The sequence below is a fragment of the Schistocerca piceifrons genome, chromosome 5, assembly GCF_021461385.2.
Source record: "Schistocerca piceifrons isolate TAMUIC-IGC-003096 chromosome 5, iqSchPice1.1, whole genome shotgun sequence".
Classification (NCBI taxonomy): domain Eukaryota; kingdom Metazoa; phylum Arthropoda; class Insecta; order Orthoptera; family Acrididae; genus Schistocerca; species Schistocerca piceifrons.
In genome coordinates, this window is record NC_060142.1 from 405041596 (window position 1) to 405047595 (window position 6000).

Sequence of the window (6000 nt, forward strand, 5' to 3'; positions counted from 1 at the left end):
ACTAGAATATTATAGTGTAACAGGAAATGCTGCAAAATGGTTCAAATCTTATATCTCTGGCAGGAAACAAAGGGTGTTATTAGGAAAGAGACATGTATCAAGCTATCATGCATCATCCAACTGGGAACTAATTACATGTGGGGTCCCACAAGGTTCCATTTTGGGGCCCTTGCTTTTTCTTGTGTATATCAATGATCTTTCATCAGTAACATTACCAGATGCCAAGTTTGTTTTGTTTGCTGATGATACAAACATTGCAATAAATAGCAAATCAAGTATAGTCTTAGAAAGATCAGCCAATAAAATATTTGTGGACATTAATCACTGGTTCCTAGCCAATTCTTTGTCACTAAACTTTGAAAAAACACACTACATGCAGTTCAGAACTTGTAAGGGGTGTCCCAAGAGTATATGTCTAACATATGATGACAAGAAGATAGAAGAAGTGGACGGTGTTAAATTCTTGGGATTACAGCTTGATAATAAATTCAACTGGGAGGAGCACACCACAGAACTGCTGAAGTGTCTTAACAAATCTCTGTTTGCAATGCGAATTTTGTCAGACATAGGGGATATAAAAATGAAAAAGCTGGCATACTATGCTTACTTTCATTCCATAATGTCATATGGGATTATTTTCTGGGGTAATTCATCAAGCCAAGCTAAAGTTTTCCGGGCACAAAAACGTGCAGTAAGAATTATATGTGGTGTGAACTCAAGAACATCCTGCAGAAGCCTGTTTAGGGAACTAGGGATACTAACTACAGCTTCCCAATATATTTATTCCTTAATGAAATTTGTCATTAAAAATATATCACTTTTTCAAACCAACAGCTCAATTCATGGAATCAATACTAGAAATAAGAATAATCTTCACAAGGATTTAAAGTCACTTAGTCTTGTACAAAAAGGTGTGCATTATTCAGGAACACACATTTTCAATAACTTGCCAGCAGCCATAAAAAGCTTAACAACCAATGAAATTCAGTTTAAGAGAAGCCTAAAGGATTTATTGGTGGCCAACTCCTTCTACTCCATTGATGAATTTCTTAGGAAAACCAACTGATTTGTATATAAGTACAACATAACTTCTGCACAATTTCAGTGCAGTAATGTGTTCACTGAAAATTTGTGTGTGTGTGTGTGTGTGTGTGTGTGTGTGTGTGTGTGTGTGTGTGTGTGCTTGTGTGTGTGTAAGTGTGTAAGTATAATCTAACTTCTGCACCATTTCAGTGCAGTAATGTGTTCATTGTAAATAAGTATTACAGTAGTTGTATTACATGTTTCTTACCTTATAAATAAATAAAAAACTTTTTTATTTTAAATTCAGTGCAATAGTATTTGTAAAATGACTCTTAGTGTTCATTAAAAAATGACGATCATTCCACTTGGGACCTGTGGAATGGTACATTAGCTTATTTGTTTTAGTTGTAAATATTTGTCATGTATTGTTGTTTTTCTGACATGTTCCACATCCTGGAGGACCTCCTCACTACGGATCAATTGGAATGAAAGTAAATCTAATCTAATCTAATCTAATCTGCATAGCTCCCTTAGTCCAAATAAAATATAGCCCTGAGAATAGGGTTTGTCAGACAATTAAAATGAGTACATGGAAGTTGGAGAGCTCTCAGACAAATAAAATAAGTACATGGAAGTTGGAGAGCTCTCCAACTTCCATGTACTTATTTTATTTGTCTGACAAACCCTATTCTCAGGGCTATATTTTATTTGGACTAAGGGAGCTATGCAGATGTTTGTAAAAACGACAATGACATATCACTCCATGTTAATGTAATACTGCCGCCTTCTGAAGAAGATAGATTTAAATCTATCGAAACCTAGGTAAAGATTACTTTATCCTTTGCAACTGGTCGGCTGTTTTTAATCTTATTACGTGGAACCGTTGCTGTTGCGCAGCTATGTTTAAAATACTGAAATAATAAAACACTAACAAATTCACCTTGGCGAAGTTCAGCAATTGATAGCTGTACTAGGACTCGGAGTCCAAAGTATTTCTACGTCCTGCACCGTTTCACGGTGGAATATTAATAACAAGTAAGCCCTGAATAGGTGTACATCGAAAAACTTCTATGTCCCAACCAACATTTGATACCTTGCTGCTTACTGATCACTCTGATGTTACCAAAGAACCTTTCTAACCAAGACACGACATTCGAAAGACTCCAAATCCTACTCTGCCATTCTGTTTAAGAAGTTGGTCATGTAATGCTCCACTAGATTGAATGGAGGAACTTGCAATTATATGTTTCAAAATTTTTAAATATTTCAGATGTACATTACACATTCTTTAAGTTAATTGCTAAACATCGCTGAATAATAAAACTTCATTTACACTTTGTATGAAATAAATAGAACAGTGAAAACTAGTCAAGTTTATATATTTATCAGCTTGCCGCTCTCGTTATACATTACTCAAATGGTCATCTTCCAAATATTACTTTAGTAAATTCTCATTACACGAACATAAACTAATTGTTATAATGCATCAATACACTCCTGCTGAGTATCATCATGACTGTACATGTGGAGTAATATTGCCTAGGGTATTACATCATGAATTGATCAATAGGCCGGCCGGTGTGCCGAGCGGTTCTAGGCCCTTCAGTCTGGAACCGCGCGACCGCTACGGTCGCAGGTATGAATCTTGCCTCGGGCATGGATGTGTGTGATGTCCTTAGGTTAGTTAGGTTTAAGTAGTTGTAAGTTCTATGGGGACTGATGACCTCAGATGTTAAGTCCCATAGTGCTCAGAGTCATTTGAACCATTTGAATTGATCAGTAACATTTTACAACAATATGTGTATTTGAACATTATTAAAGCTAGATCATTCATTATTGACATCAAGTCCTATCCAGCTGTGAGCCATATTCACTCCTGGAAATGGAAAAAAGAACACATTGACACCGGTGTGTCAGACCCACCATACTTGCTCCGGACACTGCGAGAGGGCTGTACAAGCAATGATCACACGCACGGCACAGCGGACACACCAGGAACCGCGGTGTTGGCCGTCGAATGGCGCTAGCTGCGCAGCATTTATGCACCGCCGCCGTCAGTGTCAGCCAGTTTGCCGTGGCATACGGAGCTCCATCGCAGTCTTTAACACTGGTAGCATGCCGCGACAGCGTGGACGTGAACCGTATGTGCAGTTGACGGACTTTGAGCGAGGGCGTATAGTGGGCATGCGGGAGGCCGGGTGGACGTACCGCCGAATTGCTCAACACGTGAGGCGTGAGGTCTCCACAGTACATCGATGTAGTCACCAGTGGTCGGCGGAAGGTACACGTGCCCGTCGACCTGGGACCGGACCGCAGCGACGCACGGATGCACGCCAAGACCGTAGGATCCTACGCAGTGCCGTAGGGGACCGCACCGCCACTTCCCAGCAAATTTGGGACACTGTTGCTCCTGGGGTATCGGCGAGGACCATTCGCAACCGTCTCCATGAAGCTGGGCTACGGTCCCGCACACCGTTAGGCCGTCTTCCGCTCACGCCCCAACATCGTGCAGCCCGCCTCCAGTGGTGTCGTGACAGGCGTGAATGGAGGGACGAATGGAGACGTGTCGTCTTCAGCGATGAGAGTCGCTTCTGCCTTGGTGCCAATGATGGTCGTATGCGTGTTTGGCGCCATGCAGGTGAGCGCCACAATCAGGACTGCATACGACCGAGGCACACAGGGCCAACACCCGGCATCATGGTGTGGGGAGCGATCTCCTACACTGGCCGTACACCACTGGTGATCGTCGAGGGGACACTGAATAGTGCACGGTACATCCAAACCGTCATCGAACCCATCGTTCTACCATTCCTAGACCGGCAAGGGAACTTGCTGTTCCAACAGGACAATGCACGTCCGCATGTATCCCGTGCCACCCAATGAGCTGTAGAAGGTGTAAGTCAACTACCCTGGCCAGCAAGATCTCCGGATCTGTCCCCCATTGAGCATGTTTGGGACTGGATGAAGCGTCGTCTCACGCGGTCTGCACGTCCAGCACGAACGCTGGTCCAACTGAGGCGCCAGGTGGAAATGGCATGGCAAGCCGTTCCACAGGACTACATCCAGCATCTCTACGATCGTCTCCATGGGAGAATAGCAGCCTGCATTGCTGCGAAAGGTGGATATACACTGTACTAGTGCCGACATTGTGCATGCTCTGTTGCCTGTGTCTATGTGCCTGTGGTTCTGTCAGTGTGATCATGTGATGTATCTGACCCCAGGAATGTGTCAATAAAGTTTCCCCTTCCTGGGACAATGAATTCACGGTGTTCTTATTTCAATTTCCAGGAGTGTAGATTGGTTGTGTTTCTATACAATGTGTCATGAACTTGATAAACAGTTTTCAATGTTAACAAAATATTCCCAGGTTTCAAGCCACATCAAGTGATTAGCTGCCCACCAGCTTTCGGTACAGATCTCCTCATCCACTGTCAATTGTTTGACTTTCGCGTGAATGTCGCTGCCGGGCTTATACAGTGATATCATTGATGCCCAGTCTAGCACCATATACACGTATGTTTACGTATTTCAGGTTTACTTGCTAATGATTTAGTTAATAATTAATTTACAGAGTGAGTTCCTTTCTTTATTGTGATTTCAAAGCTGTATTTATATTTCTGAAGTATGCCTGGAACTGATTTTAAATTAGGCATAAGTGGTCATTATTTCCTAAATGGCCTACTTCATTCCCTTATGTCGAATATCTGCCACGAAGTTTAGTTCCCATACCATGGCTGGAGTTGGTTCACCTAATATCGACAGTAAAATGTCTGAAATTTACAGAGCTGTAACATTAGGTCCTAGGGCAGCTGTAGCAGGGTTTTTCCAAAGCGAGTTGATACTTTACATTGGGAGAAAGTTCGTAATTAGTTATATCACATGTTATATCAAAACCGTGCGTTTAAAAATTTTGATTAGCTATTTAAATTATGAAATGCACAGTTCATTAATTCTTTTATAAGTACATTCTTTCTATGTTTAAACCGGCACTCAGTGTATGACAAAAGTATTTTGTGGTGCATTATCTACAATTATTGTAAGGATTTGTCATATTGTTATTCTCCTTTATTATAGACAGTCCGAGGACGATCAGATCGTGAATAAAGTAGATTGTCAAAATAAAAATGATTACAATAATTCAATGCCTGTGTTGTTAAGAAGAATAATGTAATGTTCCTTTCGACGTGCATTCATGCCCGAAGGAACAGGTACCATGGCAATTACAGCTGTTATGAGGAACAGGAAATACGAGCAGTCATCTGTTATATAAAGGAGCGACGACAGTGAAAATCCGTGCCGGGTCTGGACTCGAACGAGGATTTCCCGTTTTAGGAGAGCCGTCGCCTTAACCGCTTTGTCTGTGCGCAGCTGACAGCAGACCCAAACTTCCATATGTCGTCGTTATTACATTACAACCTGTACTAGTACACGCGTTATGTATTTAGCGTACAGTGGAGGATATTGTAATTGAACGTCTGTTCCTGGTATCGGCCGATAAATACTATACTGAATTAAAATGTCCTCCCCTGTACAGTAACTACATAACGTGTGTACGGGTGCAGATCTTGGTGCAGGAACGACGAAATATGGAAGTCTGGGTCTGGCCGTGGGTCATGCATGGCTAGCCAATGCGATTAAGGTGACCGGCCCAGATTTTTATTGTCGTCGTTTCCTTATAATGTTGATTGTTGTTCATACTCGCAACTGCAAAAAAGTTTCATGTAAAGATAAAGACACAGGAGTCTTGTGTGATGTAGTTCCTAACCTTTATAATTATGGATATTACTGTTTTGTCATATTACGTTTGAAACGAGAAGGCACGTATCCTCAGAATGCCATACTTGCTGCACCAGCCCCCTCCAGTGGATCGTAGCGTGGGTGCATGCAACGCCGCAAATCGTCTTCCACCTGAGTGAGGAATAATTGTTGGTCCCACCGTAGCTGGAATTGAAATTCCAGCTACCCCTACAGGCAATC